This window comes from Mastomys coucha, unplaced genomic scaffold (genome assembly GCF_008632895.1).
Source record: "Mastomys coucha isolate ucsf_1 unplaced genomic scaffold, UCSF_Mcou_1 pScaffold12, whole genome shotgun sequence".
In the NCBI taxonomy this organism is placed as follows: domain Eukaryota; kingdom Metazoa; phylum Chordata; class Mammalia; order Rodentia; family Muridae; genus Mastomys; species Mastomys coucha.
In genome coordinates, this window is record NW_022196894.1 from 7,810,501 (window position 1) to 7,823,236 (window position 12,736).

The window sequence follows — 12,736 nt, forward strand, 5'->3', positions numbered from 1 at the left end:
ACCTGCGTAGACCCGGTGCGGTTTTCTCGGGGGCTGACGGGAGTCGGAGTTCAGCAATCAAGCGTCACCGGAAGCGGCTGGAGCTCCCGACAGGCAGCGCGAGAAGGCTGAAGTCTGGTGGCCCATCTGTCGCAGGGTGGGGGCAGGGGCGGACTCTACTCGGCTAGGGCAGGGCTGTGGGCCGAGCCCTTCCGCACGCGGCGACAATCCACCCCAGCCTGTGAGGACACACGGTCCGCAGGCCTAACCTAGGGGAAATTTTTTTCTTCTCCCTTTTCGGGGCCTTTTCTGCCTTCTCTGTCTCGCAGTCTATGTACCTTGTTCTCTTTTTTCCACCCCCAGCCCGAGTTTGCCCTACATTTCAAAGCCGGCAGGAAGCGTCTTTCTTTTTATATATTCATTTATGGAAGAGGCAGTAAAACCGTGAGATTTTACAGCTGAAACTGTGTGTAGCTCATAAAGGACTGACTGGTCCAGGGATGTCCGGCAAAGGGATCCTTAACTGGAAAGTTTCAGTGACTCATGTTAGGTTTGACTAGTCATTAAAAGCCCTCACCTAAACTTTTTTCTGTCCTTTCATCCTCCTTGCCAGGAGATTTACAAATTAGTCAGGATTGCCATATTTTTTAGTGTGCCCAGCAGTACCTAACAGGGGCTATTTTGGTGCATCCAGTTCCTTAGCTGCCATTACGTAAAGTGGTTTTCTTTTGAAAGGCATCTGTCAGCTATCCTTAAAGTCCTTTCATAATGAGTGCATCTCACACTTGCAGGTTGCATTTTAGTAATTGTGGGGAAAGTGTCAAGAAAAAAAATAAAAGTTCGCCTTTAGTTCTCACTGCACAAGGTAGGAAGACCTGTTCTAAATACCTGTTAATTCTCCTGTAATCCACCCATGGAGAGAGACCAAGACAAAGAAAAGTATACTGTTAATTTTACTTCCTCTGAAAGGAGTCTACGCGGAATGCAACTAACCTACTTGGAAATTACAGAATAACATGTAAAAAAGTGTTCAAATGGGCTAGTGAGATGGCTCAGTGGGTAAGAGCATTGACTGCTCTTTCAAAGGTCCTGAGTTTAAGTCCCAGCAAGCACATGGTGGCTCACAATCACCCATAATGAGATCTGACGCCCTCTTCTGGTGTGCCAGAAGACAGCTACAGTGTACTTATGTATAATAATAAATAAGTTTTTGGGCCTGAGCCAGCAGAGTCGACCAGAGTGAGCAGAGGTCCTAAATTCAATTCCCAAAAACCACATGAAGGCTCACAACAATCTGTACAGCTACAGTGTACTCATATACAGAAAGTAAATAAATCATTTTTTAAAAAAGTGTTCAAACAACGAGGTTATTTTTTTTAAAAAAATCTAGATCTAAGATATCTAAGTTGGAATGCTGACTTTAAACATCTGTATTATAAAAACTTAAGTGAGAATTTGGCCTAAGGAGAGAGGTAAACCACAAAGTTGTCAATTACTTTTTAAAGCAAGGCCTCAAACTAGCTTTTTTCCCTTCTTTTTGTGGTTGGTTGGTTGGTTGGTTAAGCAGAGACAAATGAAACCCAGGCTGGCCCTGAACTTGATCCTTTTATCTCACTTTCCAAGTGCTGGAACTCTCTGCACATGCACCACCATGCTCAGCTTTAACTGGTGTTTTGTAAATGACTTTTTTTTTTCTTGCATGTGTTTTAAGAGGTCCTCTTTGTGTGGACCACACTGACTTGGACTCAAGATCATCTAGTTGAAGCTGCTGGAACCTGTAGAGCTCCATAGTTTTCATCTTTAAGTCTGTCTCTAATAAATCCATACCTCACAGGAGATCTGCAAGCTCCAGCCCACTCCAGAGACAGCTCAACATCTGCATACAACTGACTGAACTAGCTCACCACAGCCTATCACTGGATAGAGCCAACCCCCAGGACTCCAGGTATTCACATTCTGAGAATGTTAGCTCTTCACAGCTAGTTGAATGAACAGTTTCTTTGTTCATGGTGCTTTTTCTAGAGACAGTGTCAGAAATTGCTAAAAGCTGTTGTTTGGAAAAGCCTTTGATGAGCCCAGTCTGTTGGTTTAATCCTGTAAACAAAGAGGATTCCTATAAATTCAAGATTAGCTACTCTTTAATCTGGGATCAATGTCTGCAACCCCCAGTGTTGGAATTATAGAGATATACCACAATGCTGATTTTCTTTAGTTTTCAAAGGCATTGGCCTACCAGAGCAAGCTTCAACAGGAAAATGAAAAAGTCTGTTAACAACCACTGCTGTTGTGCTAAAAGTAAACAACTTGAAGACTTGTGTCTTCAAGTTCCTACCACCTAGTATAAAGCTAGGCAAGTAAATGCAGGTAGTAAGTGTGTAAAGTGATGCTACTGTCCTTTATAAGCACTTTGGACTTTTGAGGTACAGAGCAATAACTCATTTTATTTACTCGTGTGTGTGTGTGTGTGTGTGTGTGTGTGTGTGTGTTTGTGTGTGCACATGCATGCACATGTGTACGAGAGAGAGAGAGAGAGAGAGAACACACACATGGAGGTCACAGGACAACTTTAGAGTTATTCTCACCTTTCATGTTGTTGAGGCAAGGGGGCTAGCCTAGCTAATCTATCTTTACCACCATCAATCAATCTTATAGGAGAACTATTTATTGCTATATCACTATTTTCCTGATCCAACTTCTCAATTATCCTTATAGGAATTAACATTGTAATTACGGCTAAAGGTCTTGCTGGCTGGGGCTTCTGTGAAATTCTTCTGTGATGCCTCGATGTAGGATTACAGAGACACATCACCATATCAAGCTTTGTTTATTGTTGTTGTTGTTGTTATTGTGTATCTTGAGAGCTTATATGTCTGTGCATACCCAGTGCCCACAGAGGCCAGAAGAGGGCATTGGGTCCTTTGGCTACAGATGTGAGCCACCAAGTAGGTACTGGGAATTGAACCCTAGTCTTCAGAAGAACAGCCATTGCTCTTAACCACTGAGCCATCTCTCCAGTTCCATATCCAGCTTTTTTTATCTGGTGTGGTGGTTTGAATAGGAATGGCCCCCATAACTTTACATGTTTGAATGCTTGTCATTAGGGAGTGGCACTATTTGACAATGATTAGGTAGTATGGCCTTGTTGGAGAAAGTATATCACTGGGCTTTGAGGTTTCAAAAGCTCAAGCCAGGCCTAGTGTCATACTCTGCCTTGATGCCTGTGGGTCCAGATGTAGAGCGCTCAGGTGCTCTTCAGCACCATGTCTGCCTGCATGCTGCCATGCTCCCTGCCAGGATGGTAAAGGACTGAACCTCTGAAACTAAGCAAGCCCCAAATACATGCTTTTCTTTATAAGAGTTGTCATGACCACGTGTCTCTTCACAGCAATAGAACATTGACTAAAATATCTGCTTTCTGGGAATCAAACTCAGGTCATCAGACTTATATGGCAAGTACTTTTATCCACTGAGCCATCTTGCTGGCTTAAAAGCCAGTTTTTCCAAAGACTTACTGCTGTTGGCTGGGATGTATATAATGGGTTAGTTTGACAGCTCCTTTCCCTAGCAAACCTATGCTTCTTCTAGGCTTGAACTACCCTACAACAGATAATTCCTATTTTCCACTGCAAATTTCACCAGCTGTCATCTCTTTCATTCTCTCCCACCCAATTTGATGCTAGAAAATCAAGCCTAGGATCTTGCACATGCTAGGCACACACTCTACCAATGAGCTACATGTCTCTAGTCCTTTTTGTCTTTTTTATTCTCCATAAAATAACATTGTATTTCAAAACTAAGAGTTTCCAAATGTATTCTTTTAGTTCAACCATATGGCACTTTGTTTTGTTTTGTTTTTGAGCAAAAAGAAGTGAAGTGGATAAACAAGTTGTTCTGCATTGCTCCAGAGTCAGTTCTGGAGGTCTCTGATATGTCAGCTATTAGCTCTTGAGATGCTAGGTAGTAAGTCCACTGGAGTTCTAAAGTAGTTTTGCCTGTAGTATGGCTGATGAGTATTTCTAAATACAGAGTAAAAGGTTAGAGACTTTCATACTAGCAAAAGAACATGTTTTGTGACCACTTGGAGCCCAAGTAAAAGTAGACTTCATTCTGGCTTCCCAATTCTTTACCAAAGGGTCTTATTGATTCTCTTAAGGAAAACTGGAAGAGGAGTAGAATTGGAGAAGGAGAGGTTTCTCCCCCACTTGAGACAGTTAGAAATAAACGACAGCACAGAGAACCACTAGTGCTCATACTTTGCCTGGAATCTCAAGGTTGCCATTTTTTTTTTTTTTGGTTTTTTGAGACAGGGTTTCTCTGTGTAGCCCTGGCTGTCCTGGAACTCACTCTGTAGAACAGGTTGGCCTCGAACTCAGAGATCCACCTGCCTCTGCCTCCCAAGTGCTGGGATTAAAGGTGTGCACTACCACTGCTCGGCTCTCTCCTGCCTTTTAAGTGGATCTCAGGGATCAAACTCAGTGGTCAGGCATGGTGGCGAGTGGTTTATTCATTTAAACATCTTGCTTGACCAAGAGTCATTGTGTGTAGATACATGTGTCTGTGTATGGGTATGTGTTTCCTGTGGCTTTTGCTACCCTACCTAAGCTCCAGGAATGGACCACACTACCAGCCCCTGCCCAAAGAATATTGATTAGATCTACAGATGAAAAACACAGACACACACAGTTGTTCAAATTCGACTTGCCTTCTTGGCACAATTGCTAGGTGACACTTATCTCCTGCCTGGAGAAGCGTGCCCTTATCAATACTCTTAGCACTGCACCTCTCTACCTTCCCTCAGCTTTAGTTGCTCAATTACACTTAGTCTCAGCTCAACATTCACAATGGCTAGCCTGTAGAAGTGGCCTGTGGCCACTCGACCTGAGATCTCACATGGCTGCCTGGCTTTTCTCTCTCAAAGCATGGGGAACTCTCCCTTCCTCTCCTGCCTCTGTCTTGCCTGTGGGGACCCAGAAGTCCTGCTTGCCTATTCCTTCCGCCCAGCAATTGGCCCATGGCTTCTTTACTGATAGATCAAGAACCAATAGGGGAGTGGGAGCTTAGCATCAGAACCACTCCTGATGTACGAACAGTGGCCTGCAAAGGCTAGAGACACTGGATCGCCTCAAGCTGGAGTTGAAGGTGCTTACAAACCACACAGCATGGATTCTGAGAATTGAACCCTGGCTCTCTGGAAGAGCAGTAAATACCCTTAACTTACTAAGCTACCCTTCAGCCCTGCTTTCAATTCTTGAAGTATCTATGTAGAAATAGAATTGATGAATCATAGTTTGTATATTTTTAAAGAAGCATTGCCAAGTGTTGGGCATGGTGTTATACACCTTTAATCCCAGCATTTGGGAGGCAGAGGTAGACAGATCTCTGTGAGTTCAAGGCCAGCCTGGTCTATAAGAGAGTTCCAGGACAGTCAGAGCTTGAAAACCAAAAACAATCAAAAGAAACATTGCCAGGCATGGTGGTGTACACCTTTGATCTCAGCACTTATCAAGAAGCAGAGACAGACAGATCTTTGGGCATTCAAGGCAATCCTAGTCTACATGGTGAGTTCCCAGATGGGCAGGGCTCTATAGACAGACAAAAATCAATATACACATGTTAATGTTTGGTCTGTTGCTATATATTATAATATACATTTGCGAGCTTTTGTTGTACAAACCTTGCTCCTTAATTTAAAACTATTGGTTAATAAAGATGCCTACATCTGGGCAGAAGACAGGTAGGTGGGGTTTCATTCCTGGGCTTGGGTCTGAAGAGAGACTATGAGGAAAAGTAGAAGGATTAGAAAGAAGATGCTAGTGGAAAGGAGAGCATGACCCTGAAGGTCGTCCAATTGGAGTACGGGTGGCCCAGCTAGAACATGGCAATTGTGATGTTATTGACAGGAAAGTAGACAAAATAACTTAGAGGGTGGATGTCTGCCCAGCTCTAGTGCTTTTCGGGCTTATTATAATTCTAAAGGTTTTGTGTCTTTTATTTGGGAATTAAATGATCTAAAGTGGGTAGAAACCCCCAATTAATGTTTATTATTACACACACACACACACACACAGAGAGAGAGAGAGAGAGAGAGAGAAAGAGAGAGAGAGAGAGAGAACACTACCTGTTTTTATAGTCATTGTCTCTTTATATATGCCCATTATCAAAGCACACATTTTCCAGTTTCTCCATATCTACCCAGCACTTTTGTGTGTCTTGACAGGGTCTCTTGTAACCCAAGCTTGCTTCAAGCTTGCTACATAGCAGAACGTGGCCTTCAGCTGCAGATCTTCCTATTTCTACCTGTCACGGCCTTGGATTATACAGGCATGTTCTACCATGTCCATGTCTGGCTGAAAAAAACAACAAAAACAATCAGCATGGTACCATCTGCTTGCATTTGGGGGAATACAGAAGAATCAAAATGGGGAGTTCAAGACTACATTTGGCTGCATGAAAGTGTTAAAAAAAACAAACCAAACAATATCAACAACAACAATAACAAAAACTATATAATTCCCAAGATTTGCTTTTTCTAAAAATTTTCTGATTCACATATGTATGTGCATATATGCATGCCATATGTGGAAGACAAAGGACAACTTTCAAAACTCAAGTGGGTTGTGGGATGTAAGTTACGTTGTCAGCCCTAGGCAGCAAGTGTCTCTGCCTGCTGGGCCACCTGACTAGCCCCTCAGTCATGTTTTTATAGAGTCTGCTCTGAACTCTTCATAGACATTTGGGGTCTGGAGAGTGGCTTGGTGCATGAAGCATTTATCATCAAAGTAAGAGGATCTGAGTCCAGACAATATTCATCTCTGGTCTGTAGCCCTAGTGTGTATCATCTCATCCTCCTCCATGAGGTGGGAGGAGACCAGAGAATCTATAGAACCAGACAGACTGAAAGTCTAAAGGTACCCTGTGTTGTGCAAGGTGGAAGCTAAGGGACACAGAGGTCCTCCGACCTCTGGATTCATGAGCACATACAAACATACAAAAATATGAGAACAAAAGTAATATTAGTAATATTAGAGTGAACAGAGGAGTCTGTGTGCTACTTAATTTCCTAATCCAGCAAACACTTGCCAGTGTAGGAAACAAATACTGTGAGAGCTTGGTCCTGTCTCACCTTTCTTGGCTTACCTTTCTGGCTTTAGATGGGTTGCTGTTCACATCTCTATGTGGCTGCCATTGATAGGCTGTACAGTTCACCCACTTCAGCGTGCTCACAGTTGTGTAAGCTCCACCAAGCATCACTGGAGTGTTTTTGTAAGCTATGTCACTGTTTGCTAGAGTAGATGGTAGGCAGGAAAATAGGGGAGAAAACTGATCTTAATGAGCCACAAAATAAGACCATGTGTGATCTCAACATTTAGGAGGCTAAAGCAGGCGGATTGCTTCAGGTATGTGTTAAGTTTGGGCTACATAACCGGTTCCAGGCCTGTTGGAGTTACAGAACATGTGTGACCTGTCACATTCCTGCCCGATCCATAGGAAAAACAATTAAAAAACACATAAATCATCCATGAGAAGTGTAAGGTAGATGGATTGATAGCAAGTGCTGCTGCTGCTGCTGGAATGGGAAAGGCTAGGATAGTAACCACAGTAATGCTGCACCACTGGCTTCCTCACACATGTCTGTCAATGAATGCAAAAACCAGTTGTTCTGGTTCCCCCAGGGATTAGGGAAGTTTCTCAGAGCAACCCTTTGTCCTCACTTAGCACAATTTCTTTCTGTAATAAGGATGAGATGAAGTGCTAGAACCACAGTGTCATCTGGGCTAAGATGCAGGCAGTACTTCTCCCTGGGTCTTTAGTATTTCAAAGATCATGGCTTTAAAATAGCACCTAGGAACCTGACCAGCTGTGCCCAGCTCCAGCCCAGTATTAGCAAAAATGAGCTCTTAAAAGATGTCTAAGGGCTGGAGAGATGGTCCTGAGTTCAATTCCCAGCAACTACATGGTGGCTCCCAACCCTCTGTGATGGGATTCAATGCCCTGTTCTGCTGTGTCCGAAGACAGCTACAGTGTACTTATATAAAATAAAATGAATAAATATAAAAAATGCCGAAGTAACGCATCATCACCCTGGAAATAACTGTTGCTGTATGTGCTGTATCCCTTCTCTACATGTACAAGCACTTAATAGAGAGCACAGAAACAGCCTGACAGTCAATCCTGAGTCATTGACATATTGCTTATCATGTTGTATGCCCAAGAGCCTGGCTTTTACTCTTCTCATGCTAGGTATAACAGGGCCCCAGACCTTAGCACAACTGACTCCATGATGGAAGTGCCGTTCAGGCCGTAACACTCAGCACATGGACAGTAGCATCTGCCAAAAGGAAAACAAAGAAATAATCCATCCAAGTCCGTGGTTCTGGGTAAGTCTGCAAATGTTCTAACCTTGCTTTTTGAGAAACCCACCACCGTCTGTCTGGCTACCCCTTACCTGAGAGCAACTTGAAGGTGCTCATCATGACCGTCCCAGATGCAAGCTGAAACCAGGTTTATGGGGGTTACAGTATTAGTTTAACTGAAACTGTTTGGGCACAAGCCAGGTACTTCAGCCCAGAAAGCAGAACTGATCAATGTGAGCCAGGCTCTCTCAGATGGGGAGGAGGAAAGTCCGCGCACACATGGGCAGTCACTGTATTCTCCTATCCATGCTATCATCTGTGGAGAACTGACATTTTCACTGCTGGGAAAAAGGACATTAGGGAATCTTGGTCCTCCTAGCTTTGGCTTCCCCCATGAAGTTCTACCATCCACTGTGCAGTATATAAAAAGATGACTCCCTTGAGGCAAGGGATAATGGGCCACTGGCCTGGCTGCTTAACAAATGACCCTGAGACCGGTGGGGTCTATTGAGGTCCTGAGTGTTAGCCTGACCTGGTAAAGAAGAGATGGACAGCTTGACCACAGGTTGATGGAGGACACCAGGGGAAAGATCATCCTCCCAGAAACAACTGGCAGGACTCTGGTTACTGACCTTCACTGGGCTACTCAGCTGGGCTCCACAAAACCTTCAGACCAAGGTTTGTTGCACAGACAGCCTAGTGCAGGAGGTCTCAGCCAGATTCCAGGTGTGGTTGTTGGTTTTGGTTGGTTGGTTTGGTTTTCCAAGACAGGGTTTTTTGTGTAGCCCTGGCTGTCCTGAAACTCACTCTGCAGACCAGGCTGGCCTCAAACTCAGAGATTCACTTGCCTCTGCTTCCTGAGTGCTGGGATTAAAGGCATGTGCCACCACTGCCCAGCCAGGTGTAAGGTTTGTGCACAAGTAAATTCAAAACAGAGCGCCCTCACCCAGGAAGGGGCCTGGATGAGAGAGCAACACTCCAATGAACTCTGGGAAAACTGACTTCACTGAGCTTGGCCTGCCAGGGGAGGATTAAAGAACATGCTAGCTCTTATAGATATCTTTTCTGGGCAAGTAGAAATGTTCCTCACCTGGACTGAAACTGCTAAAATAGCTTTAAAGCTCCTCCAAAAACTGGGTCCCAAACTTGGCCTTCCCCAGCAAAATGGCCTATCTCTCATAACCAAAACCTCTCAGGTAAGAGCTAAATCTTTACACATGGATTGAAAACTTTGTTGTGCAAATAAACCTCAGAGTTCTGAACAAGTTCTGAAAAGAATAAGTAGGACATTAAAAGAAATTTTAATAGAACTCTCATTACAGTTCAGGGAAGTGTAGATAGATCATTTTCCTTTGCTTCATGTCCCCTGTATCCCATCTATATGGGATTTACCCCCGGTCTTAGGGTTTTACTGTTGTGAGTAGACACCATGACTAAGGCAAGTCTTTTTTTTTTTTTTAAAGATTTTATTTATTTTTTTATATATATATGAGTACACTGTAGCCGTCTTCAGACACACCAGAAGAGGGCATCAGATCCCATTACAGTTGCTTGTGAGCCACCATGTGGTTGCTGGGAATTGAACTCAGTACCTCTGGAAGAGCAATTGGTACTCTTAACTGCTGAGCCGTCTTTCCAGCCCCAAGGCAAATATTATTAAGACAAAACTTAACTGGGGCTGGCTTACAGCTTCAGAAGTTCAGTCCATTATCATCAAGCATCCAAGCAGACATGGTGCAGAAAGAGCTGAGAGTTCTACATCTTCATCTGAAGTCCACTAAGAGAAGACTGGCCCTTATGTAGTTAGGAGGAGGGTCTTATTGCCCACTCCTGCAGTGATAAACTTTCTCCAACAAGGCCACACCTCCTAATAGTGCCACTCGCTGGGCCAAACATATTCAAACCATCACATCCCCTGTGAGGTTATGTTTGGAATTCCCCACTGCTTTCCAGGCTCAGAGACCAGCAGTTGACAGAACTCTTGTAACCATTCCCTTTCAAATCACCACAGGCCCTTCTCCATACAGGCTATTCATTGGACTATCTGAGAACCCAGCTTATTTGAGTCCATCTGGGTCAAGTGGGTAGCCAAAGGGATGCTGGATCTAGCCTGGAAAGGACCTGACATGTTGATTCTCTTTGCTCCCACTCTGGTTCCAACACTCCATAGCTTGTTGCACCATGGATCCTCCATACCCATATTAAAAAAGTGAAAGCCACAGATGCTGCTGCCAAATGAACTCTCTCTGCACTATGGACCCATGGAAATTAAGGTTTCATTCCTGCTCTTCTGTCACCTCCTGAGCTTTGTGTTTTGTACTATAGGTTATGGTCCAACCCCCATCCCTTTCAGGCCTGGACTGGAAACTGGGGAGCACAGATACAGAGAAGCTAATGTGACTACAGACCAGCAACCCATATTCATCTTGACCTTTGCCCATTGATGTCCACTTTAAATTGTGTGGTTGTACTGAAGAAAGGTTTGTGGAGCTGAGGCTTCCTGAAAAGATTCTGGCCTTTGGGAAACAGGAAAAACCTGGGGACTCAGACTCTATGCCACAGGAAAGAACCCTAGGGCTAAAGTTTATTATCTCCAGCCAGAATTGATAGTTATACTTAGACACCTGGCCCCGTCCAACCTAGGGATAGGAAGTAACCAGCCTGTCGACCCATTGACTGACAAAACTCACAGTGTTTAGGGGCAGCTCAAATTAACATGAGGACCCTAAGGGCTGAAACTTGTCTAATAGCAAACCTTTAACCTAGGCATTTCCCTTTATTCTGATGCCCTGCTGATTAACTCATCTGGAGGACAGTAATATTACTGGCCCCCTGAGACTACTTGGTGGGCATGCACTAATGGCTTGCTCCATGTGCTTCTTCTGATACTTTCCAAACTAAGTAGGCAGGTTGATCATCACCCAGAAATATTAAGTTTCCATTTCTGAATTAAAACAACAGTTAGATTTCCTTACAGAAATGATCCTACAAAATTGGAGATGCTTAGTTACCTCTCACGAGATAAAGAAAACTATATATGGCTTTGGGAGAAGTTTGTGGTTTCTATTATATGCTAATTGATTAGGAGTAATTTTAAAAATCTTGCCATTGTTGGAAAAAAGCTGAGAGAAGTGGCAGGGGGAGAGATATTAATCAGAGATAATTGGTACCAGTCTCTGTTCTCTTGGTCACCTTGGCTAACCACTCTCCTATCAGCACTGGATGGCCTCTGAATCTTAGACTGTGTGGTCAATTATATATCAATTTAGTAAATGAATGATCCTTTGGACAGACTCCTCCTCTTTAGAGTGGTCTGAGGACACTATTTGACTCACTCACTGAGACCAGTGACTCCATGATAGAAGCATCATCCAGGCTGTAAAACCAGGTTCGACAGTACAACCTGACAGAATGAGAGTGAAGACCTAATTCATCGGAGTCCATAGTTCTGGGAGAGTCTCCAAATGTCCGAACCTTGCTTTTTAGCTTCTGTAGTTCTGGGGCTGGATAACTGTTCTTGTTAACTGAGGTATGTCAACATAGAACATGGATTTTGTGCTTAAAAGCTCACCTTGAGAAAGGCACAGGGATATACTAGGATCCCAAAGACCCAAGTGTACTCACCACCAGTTAATAAACACTGTCTGTTGGCTGAAATCCATGTGCTAGCAGTCTTTTCTGGAAGCAACCCCACAATACTATGGCTCCTTGCATGTTTTCATAGACCCATTGTCACCACTCAGCTGGGCCCAGAAATGACTGATGGCTTGCTTGTCCTGTCAGCTATGCCACTGCCTTGCAGGAGTTTCAGCTGTAGCCAGGAGTGTTGTTACACCTGTAATCCCAACACTCATGAGGCCAGGATAGGAGGATTCCAAGTCTGAGGCCAGCTCAGTGAATGTAGCCAGATCCTATGGAAATAAAGTAAACCTCACAATTGGATGCTGAAAATCATAGCCTTTCAGGCACCCAGCACTGAATTATTACCTATTCACAGTTGATCAATCCCAGACTTTCTTGATTTGGCTTCTATAGCATTTTGACATGCTAGATGATCCTGGGCTCATTATAATGTTAAAACCATACCTGCCAGTGCCATGTCAGATGTGAGCATCCCCAAATCTGGGAAAAAAGAGGTAGTACCATGATTCCTTATAACACCTTTGTTCTCTATGAAACACTCTGGTAAGAGTCATACCTGGGTGTGGTGCCTCACACCTGTCATCCCAGAACTGTGGGAGCACAAAGACCAAAAGCTAAAGTTAACTCTGCTAAGTACTCTGTTCAAGGGCAGCCTGGGCTACATACTTGAGAACTGGTTTAAGAAATCAAAATATATGGCCGGGCGGTGGTGGCGCACGCCTTTAATCCCAGCACTTGGGAGGCAGAGGCAGGTGGATTTC

The 12,736-nt window shown here is 43.9% G+C and overlaps 1 long non-coding RNA gene across 2 annotated transcripts in view; it reads left to right on the forward strand.

Moving 5' to 3' along the window:
* The first annotated feature begins 80 nt into the window (after positions 1 to 80).
* The window catches only part of LOC116085333, a 16,173-nt gene continuing 3,517 nt past the window's right edge, over positions 81 to 12,736 (forward strand). The window contains exons 1-3 of one of the 2 annotated variants that reach the window (XR_004116502.1): positions 81 to 844; positions 1,814 to 1,924; positions 8,221 to 8,357. This is a non-coding gene — a long non-coding RNA (uncharacterized LOC116085333). Of the gene's footprint in view, positions 845 to 1,813; positions 1,925 to 6,196; positions 6,497 to 8,220; positions 8,358 to 12,736 lie in introns of those variants that run through there. The other variant, XR_004116503.1, reaches the window with a different exon arrangement.